The sequence below is a fragment of the Scleropages formosus genome, chromosome 7, assembly GCF_900964775.1.
Source record: "Scleropages formosus chromosome 7, fSclFor1.1, whole genome shotgun sequence".
Lineage (NCBI taxonomy): Eukaryota > Metazoa > Chordata > Actinopteri > Osteoglossiformes > Osteoglossidae > Scleropages > Scleropages formosus.
In genome coordinates this window covers 24,145,660-24,161,951 of record NC_041812.1, presented here as the reverse complement: position 1 = coordinate 24,161,951, position 16,292 = coordinate 24,145,660, and the positions used below count along the sequence as shown (strand labels likewise).

The following is a 16,292-nucleotide window of genomic DNA, read 5'->3' as shown; positions in this document are numbered from 1 at the left end:
TATTTGGCACTGATCAAATGTAGCTGTGCTGAAAAGTTTCTAATTTGAGAGGTTATACTCAAACAGCAACGAAGAAGTACATATGTAAATATTCAGATGCACATACTTTTTAAATAAATTGACCGTGTTCATAAAATTGTTTTCTTAAATGTTCGTTACAAATAAGGCATGCTTTTTATTAACTAGTGAAGTGATTATTATTTTTTAATGAAAAATTGAATTGTAATAATTATTATTATAGATATTTGAAATAAATAACCCATATTTATTTAATTATTCTATGGCCTTATGGGTTTTGCATGAGTAACCTTTTCTCTGTAATTTTAAAGGAAAAAAGCACATTTATGAACTAGCCTTTGCTCTGCAGTCTGAATCACATTTTTCTCAATACTGTATGTGAAGAAATGCCTTTCCACCGGAGGAACGGAGGCAGAGGTGCAGAATATAATGGACTGATTTTTCTCCATATATTGGGGGATGTTTGTTTTGAACGCTTAAGATCATTCTCTCACTATGGATAATTTAGTTTTAGAATCAGTCAAACAACAGATGTTTTATGTCAGTGTGCCTCTGCTCTCTGAAATCAGAACACACTTATTATGATCATGCTGCTGAACATCTTTCCTTCGGCGTATGGGTGAAGTGTTTGATAGTAATTAAGAGAAAAAATGTGGCGCTTCATCTATATAAATCTGTTACCTCAATAAATTTTCATATCTGACTCTTTCAAATGATTGCAATGAATGAAGTGATGAATGAATGATATTCATATTGTAAATTAAAGCAGACCACATTTCCAGAATAAAAAGTATCCCGCTAATAAACAAAACAATGTATATGACCGTTATGGCACTTTACTTTTCAAATATCATATTTAGTAATTTTTTAAGAATTAATATCAATTTTATAGAATATATAAATGCGCTTCCGTAGAACGGGGGCGCGGAGGCGCAGCGGGTTTGGCCGGGTCCTGCTCTCCGGTGGGTCTGGGGTTCGAGTCCCGCTTGGGGTGCCTTGCGATGGACTGGCATCCCGTCTTGGGTGTGTCCCCTGTCCCTCCAGCCTTGCGCCCTGTGTTGCTGGATTAGGCTCCGGCTCCACGCGACTCCGCTTGGGACAAGCGGTTTCAGCCACTCTCTGTGTGTGCGTACGTAGAAATTCAACTGCCTGCTAGCTCTTGGTTCCACTGCTTATTACACGCTTATTACCCTCGGGGGGGGCAGTGGTGACGCACAGCGTTACGAATCCTTTCAGTGGAGCCACATACACTGCGAAGGTGTTGTTTAAGGAAGATGACGAAACGGCAGCGCTCGCCCTGGACAGGACGCCAGTCCATCGCAGGGTAGGCATGCGCATAAACAATGCACAGACAATTCAGTCACAAATTCACCTGAAACACGTGTTTCTGAGCTGTGGGCGAAAACGCAAACTCGATGCAGACCTGAGTTGTATTCGAACGGCCGAGGCGCAGAGGTACCAGCGCTACTCACTGCGCCGCCAATCAGCGGCTCCCCGAGCACCTGAGGCTGAGTGCGACACACTTGGGCCTCGCGTTTCCTTCGGGCACAAGTGGTCGGTGCTCTGGGCTGTCGAGAACACACCGACCCCATTAAAAGGTCTGTGATTTTAATTTTTTTAAATATTCAGTACTGCAGTGTGGTGTCGCGATTTCTAATAAAAAAAAAAAAAATCAATCGGTACAGAGAAATACTTGGTGACTCACCAGTAGCGCGCGCGCGCTCCCCTTGTTCCCGCCTTTTTCACCTTGCCTGAGGAAACTGAAGTATCAAACGGCTGAATTGTTCCAAATAACTCTTATTTTTACCTGGTTTCCTTACCACATTCGGTGTATCAAGGTGACAGGTGACAGAAAATATAAGGGGCCCAGTTCTATACACACAAGGTAGGACGTAGTAACTGAAAAGCAGTCATGAATTATTGGTAACGACGTATTTTTTGCCGACTTGTGTTATCTTACTGCAGCGACTGTGCTCGTGGTCCGCGTCACACTGGGTGACATTCATGATGCAAATGTTTATTGCAGAGTTTGTCGAATAAACATGTTTGGGTGAAGAACAGTGTTAAACTTGAAGCTGACTAGCTGTGGCAAATATACAATAGGCCTTTCGGGGCCCTGCCTTTGGCGCGCGCACACAATCACAATCAGCGCACTTCTGCACTCAAACAAGCGTTTGTGTCACTTTTCCGTTAAGTTACCGTTAACGCAATGTGTTTGAAAAATGTAAATTCGGAAGTGACCTGCAGTACAGAGGAAAGAAGCAAAAAATACTGGAAACTGTTGAGCCATTTTAACTTTTTTGTCCCGAGTGTTAAGTTCTGGCATGTTTTTAAATTCTTTTTCTAATGCTGACTTTTTTTTTTTTTTTTTTTAAAGTGTTGAATGTCAGTACAGTTGCAAGTCTGCAGATAAGGGTTGCTTTGTCTTATAAGAGATGAATCACTGCCTGTACACTCCTTTTATTGTTTGACAGCATGTGTTAATCTTAGGTGATGGTCAGTGAAGGTGTGCTGCTCGAGGAAATGTACCGCTGTCACTAAACTTACTCTTCCCCCCTACAGCAATACATGTCGATAGGACCGCACTGTCGCTCCAAGGTTCGCACGCATTTGCTATTTCTGTTCTGTGTGCTGCCCGGCATTTCAGCTAACGTCACTCATGCGGTGTATTGCACAAGAACCGGCCCTGCTATTTAGTCAACAACAACAACAAAAAAAGCACACTATGGGCCTCAAAATGTACGATGAAGGACCTTTAACTGCATCCGTTTTGAAAGAGGAAAGTTGACGAGGAAGAGGTTGCGGCCCACGCTGCAGTTTTGAACAAATGCGCGTTGAAGGTAAACACACATTACGTTTAGCTGACTGCTGAGGGATCTTCTCCTTGGTGCTTTCCTCGTTCGCTGTACAATGGAACCTGTCCTTTGGGCTTGTGTGCTTTGTGTGTATCCCTTTGAAACTGACCACACTGTTCATTCCCTCTGACAGTTAACACACTCACTCACTCACTCACTCTCAGATACTGTGATATCCAGTCAGTGCTGCACTGAAGGGAAACATGTTTGGCTTGGGATGTTTCTGTATGAGAAACACATCTGTGACACTAGTCCTGATTTTGTTATTGACTGGTGGGCCTTCAGATATCAGTAGTGTCCTGAACCATAATAAAGTAAATTCACTTCATTATAATCACCTTATTTGATGCCTTTTGACTAACAGGAGAGGGATCATCTGATAGTTGTCAAAATTGTGATTCTCTTCCCCCCCTTCCATTTTCACTCTTAGACACTTATGTGGCATATTGCTATGTACGAAATACGAGAAGGTATAAATTCATAGGTTTCCCAACAGTTAGATAACATTTAAACTGCAGAGGTATGTATGTATGTATACTTGTATGCATACTGAATGCTGACATATGTTGGACAAATAGAGAAGTGAATGATTCTCTGAATTGAGGTGTACCTTTGGCAAAGTTGGATTATGTTGTGTGTCTTCTCCCAGACAATTTTTCCACAACGATGTGATGCACGTTACTGCATGATTGTGGGCTCTGATAGATTCAGGGGACAGTTTCTTTCAAGAATCAAAGTAATCCATTTTTACAAGGGCTAGTTTTCTATTAAAAAAACATCACAAAACTAATTTTTCTTGTACTTTTAATAATGTTTTCTGTCTTTATTTTCCTCCTGTTTCTGCTAACATTTTTGCTATGCAGTTACTATGTCCATGTTATTTTTTTTGTGTGTTTGTTGGAAAGGCAGAGGGTGTGATATTTTCTAAATAGTAAAAGTAAATAACTTCCACTGTCCAGGTGAGAAAGACTCCAATTGAACACACTTCATAGTGGATCGAGATCAAGTTATCATAGAGAAGTAACCCAAGCTGTTATTGAAAACTGGTCAGTAGTAGAGGTGGAGATATTTCAATGTGGGATAGCTCAGTATCAAAAAAGGGTTAATCGGGACAGAAGTTGCATCGCGTATCAAAATCAGTTCAAATTTATACGAGAGATTTATAAGTGTAATTGATCACACTTCTGTATGGCTTTCACTGAATGTCCTGCAAGGTCACTGCCTATTTGCAGTGTGTGCAGTTACTGTGAATACAGTGAGCATCACCATGGGGAGGAATAGCGGATGCAGCTCCAGCAGTAAGCCATCCTCGTGTAACATACTATCCACAAGCTTTGAAAAGAGTTCAGTTGTTGAGCAATTAATAGATTGCATGTGGGTATTTTATTTACTCATTCCCAGTCTGACCTTGCTTATTTATAATCCCTGCTAATAACAAGCAGCTGCCTGCTAAGTGGTCTGTGTTCGGCTCTTTGTTAGAGATGCTCTGACCTGGTGTTTGCGCCACTGTGGCAATGAATCACACCGCAATGGCTCTCGTATGCAACTAGATGTATATAGTAAATTTAAATTGCATAATATTTTGTGACTGCAGTCTTCTGAATGTATATATTGAAGGAGAAAAGTCCCATAGAACAAAAGTTTATTTATGGGGAGCCTGCAGGGATGAGCTGCATTGCCATCAAAAGCTGCAGTACAGGAGAATTCTGTTTTCTCCAGTTTGGGACTGAAGTTTGCAAGTTGTACCGCAGGGAGGAAAGTCTGCAAAAGCTAAATAGCTCGTAAATCACGTCATTACAGCCCCATAGTGCAGTACCAAGTCCTGGAGTTAGTGAGTATTCTGCATGTAGGAGGATTGGATGTTCAGGAAGGTTTTTTTAATGCAGAATGTACCTATTAAGTCATTCATCCAAAAGGAAAATTGTTTTTAACCCTTCTGTTCATTTGAATTAGTGTATTTGTCACATTCTATAACTATTGTTTCAGAGCTAGCTAGAAGGATTGCTTGTCTTGTATGTTGAAGGCATGACTTTCATTGAATTTAAACAGGGTTTTTTCCGCATTATATTATGGGAGTTGGGATTGTCTTAAAATATAGTAACGTCAACTTTTGAAAGGAACGCTTTCTTACAACTATACATGAAGGCTTAAAACAATTTGGTAATTTTGTTTTGTAGGTGGAGTATGTGTTGTGTGTGTATTTGTTTTGATACAGTTCCATGTGGTCAGTTGCATTGCTTCTCTTTCTGAAGGCAGCAAAAGGGGCAGCTTTGCTTGACTGTGCGGTGGCTTTCATATTACAGGGGATCTGAACTGACTCCCCAGTATTCGGTGAAGACAAGGGCTTGTCCAGTGTCCCCTGAACCTGGATGCTGGAAAAGAGCTCCTTGTTAAGCTGTTGGGCAACGGGGGGTGTTAGACCGAAGGGAAACGGTCTGTCTTCTCAGAGAACCTTCTACCGTGTGTGTTGTTCCTGCTCTCCTACAGAGAAACAGCACTGTTGCATCATATTTATGTATGCATTTGTGTTCCTATTGTACATGTGTAAGTGCTGTTTGTTAGTGAGTGTTTTAATGTAAGGAGTAAACTTGGTGAACAGAATCTGTAGGCTGTTTCAGTTATGTAGGAGCACATGGTACGTTACCATTTACATTACATTTACTCATTTAACAGACACTTTTCTCTGAAGCAACATACATTACAGAAGGAGAGATGTGGATGCAGTAAATTTAATTTGTCACAATCCACCATTTGAAGCTGTATACATGACACGAGTGCCATGTTACCGGTCAGGTTTTTTTTGGATAAGCAGTTTCTAGGATATTTTATTGAAAGTTAATGTCTTTGGCACTACACTGAAGAACTATGTGTAAAAAATCCATTATTTAAAAACTGCTAAATTGTAGAAGTAAAATGGTAAAATTGCTCATAATCTTTCCTTTCAAAATCCAGCACTAAATTGACATGCGCAGGCTGTCCTTTGCTGAAGTGCACAGGCAAAAAGTTTACATTACAGAGAATGCCAGAGCTTCACTCTTTCTCCACTCTACCCGGAATTCGTCTTCCAAAGTGTTGTGTGGAATTTTGTTTAGTTCATGCACTCGGGTTGCTTTGCTATGACCCAAGATAGATGAAGGTGATGTGCAAAGGTTGCAAAATCACTTTCACTTTCCAGAATTATTACTCTCTGGGATCAGTTTGAGGTCAAGGATAAGAATAATTTTTGTTTCACAGGCTCTTGTTAAATTCAACGAGAAATTTTTACAAACTAAAATAAAGGAACAGAAGGGCGTATGTATTAATTTTGCATTAGTTTTCAGACTGCAGTGACAACATGGGGCTGTCATAGATGACACCCCCAGTTGTGTGTACAATATGTGTTGAAGTTGCTTGAAATGTTGTTCAGCAGTGTGGCTCCATCAGAAACCTTGATGATCTTGATGACCTTTGGGGTGTTTTTTGGGTTACTGCTTTTGTGAGATCAGACTGGAGGTATAGCATTAGTACTGAAGTTCTGCTGCTGCGTTTTTCAAACATAATGACACGAGTTCCACAATAATTAATTACTTTGAATATATGTGCGAAACCAGTTTTAAGGAGATATTTGCATTACAACTGAAGTCTTTGAGAATAAATTTTGTAGTAGATATTGCAGAAAGTCAGGTCATTGAATTAAACTGGATGTAAAACTTATCAGTGTGGTGGCACAGCAGGTAGTCTTGGTGGCAAACGGTACTTGACTTGTGTGTTTGCCTGTTGGCTTGACTCTAGTTCAAGGCGTGTGAAGTTTGCAGGTTCTCCCTACGTTCACATCCCAAGGACGTACGCCGAAGGATATGGTGAACCACTTTTGTATGCTGCGAATGGTTGCTGTGAGTCCAGTTCTGCTTGACAGCTCTTTACTTGCTTTCCAGCTAAGGACAGTCTTTTTCTTTTGGCCCCAAAGAGGTGTAGATATAATTTGAACAAATGTTTTAATGTCTTCATGTCACCATACTGGTAAATTAGCTTGCCCGCACTGCAGCTAACAGGAGTCGAACACACAAAGAACACAGCTGTTAAGCCTCATGGAACCCAGGCTCTAATTAAAACAGTGAAAATGAGAGAACTCTTCATATTCATCACTGCCACAACTGGCTGTCAGAAAATCTTATGGACTGCCACCCATCTGTTGTTTGGGTCAGGACATTTGGCTCTTTTCTCATGTGTTTCTTTTATTGTTGGAGTGTTGCTCTGTGAACGGCTGTGAGTTTCAACTCCGTTGCTTTGTTTTCACTTTTCTTGAGCATTCCTCGGGGGCCACAGCTGTGCTGCTGTTTTCGCACAATGCTTCCAGTCTGTGACAGCAGAATAATGCCATGATGCCACTCTCTCTGGCCAGAGGGAGCTTCCTCCATGTTCCTTAAATCTACATGCTTGACTAAGACATGGTGGCTGATCACCTTCGAGAGAAAACTTTGTTCTGTGGCGGTTTGCTCTTTCCACCATAACTTTTCCCGTCATTCCTCAGAGTGTATTAGACAAGAGCGCTGTTTATAGCAACTGTCCAAGGCCATCTGGAGGTAGACAATTGATAGTTGGTATGTTATGCTTAATTTCAAATTATTGCACTTAGGCTTGAACTTATTGTGATCTTTACATATTGGGGAACAAAGCAGCTATTAGGCAAGTTAAAAGTGATTTATATTTTTATGTGTTTTACAGAATATAGTCATGCTTACAAAGTAACTTAAAACCGCTCCAATTCAGATTGTGTATCCAGTAATACTATAATCGAGTTCAATGAGACAGGTTAGTTAAGTGCCATTGACTCGGGTTGGAGTCATGGTAACTTGATGAATTAAAGATCTAAAAAAGAAATCGGTTTTTGCTCTAGTTTGGTGAGCTCTACCAGTGTTGTCCCCATTGTTGTTGTCAACGTATCAATGAAACAAACAAGCAGGAAAATCTGGGTATGGACATTAGAATTGACATAACGGTAAGGGTGTGTTGGAGTCCCTCGGCACATATATCCATATAGGGAAGCTGGCCCATGACTGCGTAATCAATAAAGGGGACTGTTTGTAAATTGTCTGTGGACATCTTGTGCATCGCAATGGTGGGCAGCTCACTGACAGATGACTGCATGTGGAGTACACAACGGCATCTCTGACTGCAGCATAGCTGTACGCATATATCGTGCTTCATCTGATCTGCAGGCCCCTGAGTGGAAGGACCACAGTGAACTGTTCTCCTGCTGGCTGAGCCCCGACCCTGCGGCTTTGTGGACTGACCGCGCCGGGTGGAGCTGCGTACCGGCATCCGTAAGCCTAACCCACCCCTCCCGCAGAGTCACGGTTTGGCATGCCAGCTGGCACCTGTCCTCCTCATGCAGTGCAGGCCTGCTTTGCCGCCCTGATCTGGCCATGCGACAATGACTTCTTAAAACCCATTGTTCTAAAGGTCTGTCTCAATTAAACTCTTCTGATTTTAGCTCTGTTTTGCTCCAGTGTATGTTTGTGTGCTGTAATATGAACCTCTTGCAAAGACAAAAACAACAACCAGCGGAGTGTAAATATATGAATCATGTGTATCAAAACACTTTTTAGGCGAAAGCAGTTTGAGAAATCAGTCTGAGGGCATAATGGTGGAAATGACAGTGGGAAAATAAAAAGCATTTGTTGGGGCAAATGCCAAAAGTAGAGATGTATTTGAATTTCTCATTAATGTGGACTGTTCATGTTGTGAAACTGGAAGTTGTGTATCACTCGCATAATTCATAACGTGTCGTTTTGGTAGCTGCACTGAGACCGACTTGGTTCAGCTGACATGTTTAACAGGTTTTTATTTATTAATTTAAATATTGGCGCAATATGCTTGTCAGATTGTTCTGTTTTCCTGATACCCCCCCCTCCCGAAGCTTAGTGAAATGAAGTCCTCAGCACGCTGGGCTGTAGTCATGTGTGATCTGAAAATAGAGTGAAGTAAACACTGGAAAAAGATCAAGAGCGTTTCACACCAGAAATAAATATTTGTAAAACTGAGTCTTCCACAGTCCACATATGTGACACATGTGGTGCTTGGAGTCGTCATACATAATCAGTGTTCTTTGAGCTCCTGTCCATGCCTGACCTGCTCACAAAGGGAGCATCCTCACAGAATGCTGTTGTCAGCACCTTTTTCTGCATCTTTCAAATTCATTCAATCCCCCCCCCCAGAGTAATGTTTGTACTTGTACATACTACACAAATAGCTGTACTTGTTTCTTACTGTTTGGAAAAATTGAATGTTTCCTTGAATAAAAGTGCCAGTTGAAGGTGGAATTAACTGTCTGCTGAACTATAGAGTTCATTCAGCTAAAGTATATAAATAACCTTATGTTTACTCTTGATATTTAGCTTTGAGTCTTTATTGGTGGTGAACAGCAATGTGCTGTTTTAGCTATTTTCATCTTTGTGCTCAGAACTGCACATCTGTTTTACAGTGTAAAATTCACATATATTTACATAACACTCAACTCTAATTAGATTTACAAAGTAACTCTTTCATGGCTAAGGCTCTGTCTTCCCAAAGATTATTGTCTTGGTGTATTTCTCTGTTACTGTGCTTTTTAGTACTTTTTCGTGCATGTAATTGCATAGCTAATTAGACTCATTCTTTTGTTCTCACCTTTGCACATTAGTGGTGGGGGGTGGCCCTGTGTTCAGAAGTGTAGGACCACAGCGTGCAACCAGCATATGGCCTTTTAAGGATGTGCTGCTCAGAAGCCTGACAGTGAGCCTTCTGCACTGCAGTCGTCACACACACACACACACACACACACACACACTGCCAAAACGCTCTGGTCTCTGCACAGATACAGTGCTGTCAGACCAGTGCAGCATGCTGATAGTGTTACGCCCTTCTCGCACTATGAAGCATGTGTGTTTCTTACTGCTCTGGTGTGTTGTGTATCCTGGTTCCTATAGTGTCAGCATTTATAGTCATGCTTCATGTGTTATAAAGGCACATTGCTGCTGTCTTATGTAAGCAGAGTGTTTGCCGTGTTTTCCTGTGGAAATATACACCTTTCCGTACTGTTAGTTTTGATGGTCCGTGCTCTGTGTTCCTGCCCTGTGTGTACCAGCGAGGCCACGTGGATTCCTCTTGAGCATCAGTATCTTTGCTGAATTGATGGTGCTTCTGTAGAGTCAGTCGTGTAAGGCAAACGTGCTATAGAAATTTCCAGTGATGGATGATTGCAGGCCGCTGGACTCTTCCTTCTCTTCACCAGAGTCAGAATCAGACCCTGAGCTTGTCCACCGAGTCATTTATGATTTTGTCAGTGGTTTTTCCTGTTTGTCTCCCCCCCCCTCCCATTCCCTCATACTATGCAGTTGTAATTTGATATAGCCAATTGTAGGGCACCACAGAAGTTGGTGTTGGCCAAAATAAATTTGTCTACATACAAGTGAAATATGACCATGTGATGCAGTGACTGGCTATGGAATAACAATACTGTCCAGATTTGTAGTAATAGTTATAGTCCAGGTTTAGAAGATTACTATGTTTTAATGAAAAACAGGCCATTCTCTTCAGCATAGGCTTGATGAAAGGAGACGTGTTCTCTCGTTGCATTTCCTCTGGGTAATTTTTATAATATGGCAATAAAAATCCCGACCCAATGAAAACGGTTTCTCCGCTGCTTAGGACTTGCTTGCTGACATGAATGTGGTTTATGTTACGGGGTGATTTCTGTTGGAACTCTTCTCCGAAATGTTTGACCACAAATCCTGGGCCTTAGCTTGAGGCACAATTCATAATCTTATTTATAACCACAAGGGTGTTGAACGTTTAAAAAGGAGGTGAGTGAGGTGGATGCGCTACCACAGAGGTGGGCCTCCTGTCTGGAAGCAGTGCAGAAATGAACTGGACTGAACATTTTACACTGCAGGCTCTCTGCTCTTTGCCCTCACATAGGGCTGTTCCATAATACATGGCAAGAGCGGAAGGCTGTTCACAGCTCAGGTGATCTGGCTTGTTTTAGTGAAGGGGAAGCCACTTGGACCACATTAAGCACATAGGACATACATAGTTTGTTTTTGCCAGCACTCTGGTTTTTGCATGCATTACCTCCCTCACGCTTGCTGTTACTGACACTGATAAAGCACTACAGTGTTCCTACCCTTGGGGGAGTTTCACAGAGGTCAATAGTAATTTTTTTTTTTTTTTTTTTTTTTTTTTTTGTCGTCAATTTGGATTCTGTGGTATAAGCTCCAGAGACTAACAGGTGGTGTACTGGTTAGAGTTGCTGTGCTGCACTTAAAGGAACTGGATTTGAGTCCCACCTGTTCTAGTACCCTTGATCAACATACTTGTCTTGAACTGATACAGAATAAATGATCCTGCTCTATAAATGGGTAAATCAGCGTAAGTAGCTTAACACTTTGCCTCTTTGGGGAAAGTGTCAGATGTGCTGATCTTGTTTTTGTTTCACCTAATAGTTGTCTTCAACATCCTCTACCCAGAAATGTAGTTGTTTTGAACACTGTTTTAGGTTTTAGAGAGTCTGTGTGTGTCTCAGTGAAAGTGTGTGTTTTGCGTGAGCTGGTGCGTGCCCCATGCTCTGCCCTTTCTCCTGCTACATGGTCTCCATGGAAAAAGGTCTTTATCGAGCTCCAGGCTCCAAGTTACAACTGGAGCCTTCACTACAGCACCTGCTGCTTGTCTTGGCCCCGGAGATCCACTGGCACTGCTGGATGGTGGAAACACAGGAAGGTGCATGCTGAATGCTCCAGCTTCAGTGAAATACGGGTATAAATGTAAACATGCCAGCTGTCCACGCTAGCTGTCCACACCAGCTGTTGGTGCTCATGTGGAGAAGAAGCTGTTCAGGGAGAGAGATGTACTTTATTTCTTTTCCCCCTGTGAGAGTTGACTTGCTGGTGGTTCCTCTAGAGAGTTATTTTTTAAATTGTCATGTTTTCTTTGACATTACATTTATTACATTTATTTAGCAGATGCTTTTCTCCAAAGTGACTTTCAAGGAATTCTGTCATGTTATCAGCCCACACACCTTATTCACCAAGGTGACTTGCACTGCTAGATACATTGCTTAGACTGGGTCACTCTTCCATACATCAGTGGAACACACTCTCTGTCACTCACACACGTGAACACAGAACCTTGAAACAGAGCGCTGCACGATCAGTATAATTGGTACGTTGGAAGCAGTAATGAAAAGGTATTATTGAAACGGTCCAAATGTGGTGGTGATCTATAAAAGAGTTCATGCTGAACTCTTATCGCCACACTCCTTCCCCCTGCCAACGAGTATTCATGCAGACCCAAAGCTAGCTTTCCTCTTATCGTTTTTGGGGTAGAGGTCATAAAGATCAGTAGTGCCCCGATATGTGAAAGTGTTGAGCCTCTGATGAAAGAGCACTAAATGGCACATGGGAAGGAAATTGCTAGTAAACCGAAGATAAGGTCTAGAAGGATACCTTTTTGGAAGGAGCATCCAAATCGCACATCTCCAGGGTGATAGTTCCTCAGAAAACAAGCACGCAATTTGTCAGCTTGATACAAACAACTGGGCAGGACTGTCTTGTGTCCACAGGGTTCACCTCAGCAAGCATGGAACCAGTTCTACTGGGTGGAGGAGTGAACTTATCAGGCACCGATGAACTAATCGTGGCAGGTGTGACTTAATGTGCACAGAACTGTATTCTTCAGAGTAATACTGAATAGTTTTCATTGGATTATGTTTGTATTGTTGAAGAGAACTTTGAGGGCTCTCTTCACCTGAATGTTGTTGGGTTAAGTCCTTGTGGAGGCCTGCTGTTGTACCCTGGAACATGGCACTTTGTGTAAAGTGGTCTCGTAAAACACAAGCTGTGTAAATGGGTAAAATAGTCCCATTAAGAGTCAGTTTGGATTAACACTTCTTGTCATGTTTTACACAATTAGTGATTTTAGCAGTTGTCTTCAATGTCTTGAATAATCTTATAAAATGTAGGATGCAAATGACGGCAGTGTAGTTTTAACTGAGTGTTTTTCCCTGGAATTATCTGCAGCTGTCCCCAGTGCTGATGTTGCATTCTCTTTTTTTAGTTCTATTTTAATAATTCTCTTTATATTCAAATGAATGTCTGATTTCACCATGGGAGATATCTGTTCTGCAGCTGGATACGAAGTTAGGTTCTGCCAGACGTCTCTCTCTCTCACTCACTCACACACACACACACACACACACACACACACACCTACCTCGCCTGCCATGGTCTGTGCTGTGCATCCTCTGTCCTTTTATGGTTTGCAGAAAACATCAAAAGGACTTTTCTGAACCAACTGTTCAAGCTTTGCCCTTAAGAAATAAATTTAGAAAAAATGGCAAGTTGTGATTTTCTCCAACAAATGGTTTTGTCTCCTTTTGTTTTGTTTTTAAGTGTACAGTGCTGGACTGATGTGAACAGTATAGTGTGCACAGAACAGTTCTGTTGAGCTGTGATTGAAAGGGAGAATCACACTGCTTATTTAGAATTGCCACAGATAAACTGTCCAATCCACTTTGTTCTGTGTCTGAATTCTGAACTGAAAGAAGGGGAAAAATTGTGTGTATGGTAAAATGTTTTTAACAGTCCTTCCTGAATTATGGAGGTAAGAAAATGAGGGCCTTGATACAGTGTGCGATAAAGCAGTTTAATGAAATCACTGCTCTTATACATTCCTATACGTTCTGCCTAATGGCCCATTTTTATCATCCTGCGACTTCCTTCAGCAGCGTTCATGCAATCCCAGCAGAGTCTGGTTGGGGTCCGCAGATAACGCAGAGCGCTGACGTCCCTTGCCAAGCGCTGTAATGGGTGGCCACAGGAGAGATGCAGGCATGCGCCCCGAGACACTCTTCCGCTTCCTTCCTCCATGCTGCTCTGCCACTTGGGCTTGGCTGCTTCAGCCCATCCCCTCAAGGTCCGGTCACTTCGTGAGAATGCCTCCGTGTGTGTGTCTGTTACCGAGAGAGAACAGTGGAAAAGAAGTGTTTCGTTTGGCCCCACTTGAGTCGCCTGACTCAGACCATTGGCATGTAGCTTTTGCGCAGAAAGGACCGTAAGGACATGCAAGTGATGATTAAGCACAAAAACTTAAAAGGTCCTTTGAGCAGAATGCTGTCGCTTCCCACGTTGTTCCAGAGTCAGAACCACTTCCAACACACATTTACCCAGAAAGGCATGCTCCAAAGGAGGCAGCTATTGTCGTTTCGCCATGGTGCTGTTTGTTGCGCTCTTTCTCCGCACAAACATCAAACCTTTGTTGCTGGAAATTTGCTTGTGTCATGGTAGATTATTGTATGTGTTGAAATTCCCATCTCATCTGTTCTCTCGCGTTCTCTCTCTCTCTCTCTCTCTGTCTGTCTGTCTGTCTGTCAAATTGTTATCAGGGCCTTTGTCTGGTGACGTTCCCCAGGGCTGGCCCTATTTCTGGAAGTCTCTCTGCCTGTTGGCACCCAGGGCCACAGGTTGTTAAGGCCTACATAAAGTCACCATGGGCAAATGAAGGTACACACTAGTTAGCACAGCAAAAGAAAAATGTACACACTTGCGTCAGCAGGCAATTTTGTGTGTGTGTGTGTCCTTGTTTTACGCTTTGTAACATTTCCTGGTGGTGATGTTGGCTACATTATTTTCACTTTAGTGGGCTTGTAGTTGTAGTAAATGGGACTGTGATAGGAGTAAGCTCTTGGGCTGCCTGTACTTAAATGGCATTGCTGTAAGAAGGAACCTGTTTGAACAAGCAATGTACAAAGCTGAACATTAGGTACATCAGTTGGGTAATTTTACATAGTTAAAAAGGAGTGAATGACCTTTACACAAATTAGATTATATTGCCCCTTCTTTTGCAGCTGTTTGCCTTCTACAGAGCTTTTTCTTAACATGGCAGTGGTGGTATTTATTGGAGCAGCTTTATTTCCCAGCTCACAGCTGACCTTTAGCTGGCGATGGTATTTGATGGACTTAGGCAGATAAATCCCCGAATGGCAATACAGCCCCAATAAACTATGCAACAGGACTGTAGCTGTAATACAGTGCTGTGGGAATTCTGTTGGTGTCCAGATTGAATTTTATTAGTAAAAAGCAGTTATATGAAATAAGGAAGCAGTTTGAAGCTTGTTGGTGCTGAAGAAGTGTTTACATGAGGACGGGGTGACACATGGCCTCTCTCTACTTGGGGTTTCTAGTAAAGCTACCACTGTTAGGGCTGTTGTGTGGGAGTGAGAGAATTCTTTCTTCCCCTTTGCGTCGAGAACTTGTGGGAGGATAGTGTACACCCCTGCTTGACTGTTCTCAGACATTGAAGGACCTGACCACACAACGCAGCGTGTGCATGCTCCTCCTTTGCTTCCACAGAGACAGACCTTTGGTGGCACTTGGATACAGTCCCTGGTGTCTATCCCAGTAGCCTGTGATGTTGGGGTTACCCTCATGTGTGTCTGCCTGCAGACCGTCCAGCTCTCTAAACTACTTAATGGTCGGTCTGTCTAAAGTGAGGAAAGGTATTATGGAGAGTAGAGATTTTTTCAGTCTTTTGCAAGCATCAGTTTTTTCACTTATATCTGCAGTTTGCTCTTTCTCTGTTACCTTTATAAATTCTGTGGTCAGCTCATGTTTAGCTTTCTTTCATTATGAAACTTAATACAGACAGTCCCTGAGTTACAAATGTCCAACTTACATGCAACCAGTAGTTACAAACCAGTCCCTGGGGGAAAAAAAAAATTACAAGGAAGCTTATCAGGAATTATGGATATTCTGATAGTTTAATGCATCTTCTCGTGTGATGAACATAGTTTCTTTTCACCATATGAACCAAACTGCACTTAAGAATCGTGCATCTGCATGTACGTTTCTCTTCCTGCTAATGTAATGCACACAATGTATTTTTTATGAGATCTACATCACTTTGGAGAAAAGCATCTGCTAAATGAATAAATGTAAAGCCTTATTAAAAATTCGAATTGCAGTACATACAATAGTTTAATAACAAACGGGTGCTACTTTGCGACTCGCATCAAAATATTGCATGTCTGCAGTGGTTTGTCAGCTTGTGGGCCTGAGGTAGGAGAGACTTTGACAACCCACTCGTCCTTCCAAGTCCCTCATTCTCCTCACTCCCTCGTTCCTGCTCCTAACATCCACAGCTCCCAACACTTACATTGCCTCCTAGACTATGACATCGGATTCTCCCCAAGACCTACGATTAGCATCGACTGACCCACGCCTGTTCCCGTCTACGAATTTGGCTTTCTCCTTTGTGTGGCAACAATAAAGATCCTGCAATTGGGTCCACACACACACACCTGCCTACCTACCTCAGTCTCCTGCCCACTTAGTATGACACAGACCACGTTTAGTGTCTTGTGTGTGTGTTACTGTATTTGGCTTTGCTTTTTTATTTTTTTTTTTT

General features: G+C 42.1%; 1 long non-coding RNA gene across 2 annotated transcripts in view; it reads left to right on the top strand.

Annotated features, from left to right (window-relative positions):
- The first annotated feature begins 1,269 nt into the window (after window positions 1–1,269).
- The window catches only part of LOC108926339 (uncharacterized), a 62,921-nt gene continuing 47,898 nt past the window's right edge, over window positions 1,270–16,292 (top strand). The window contains exon 1 of one of the 2 annotated variants that reach the window (XR_001965474.1): window positions 1,270–1,342. This is a non-coding gene — a long non-coding RNA (uncharacterized LOC108926339). Of the gene's footprint in view, window positions 1,343–1,497; window positions 1,617–16,292 lie in introns of those variants that run through there. The other variant, XR_001965473.2, reaches the window with a different exon arrangement.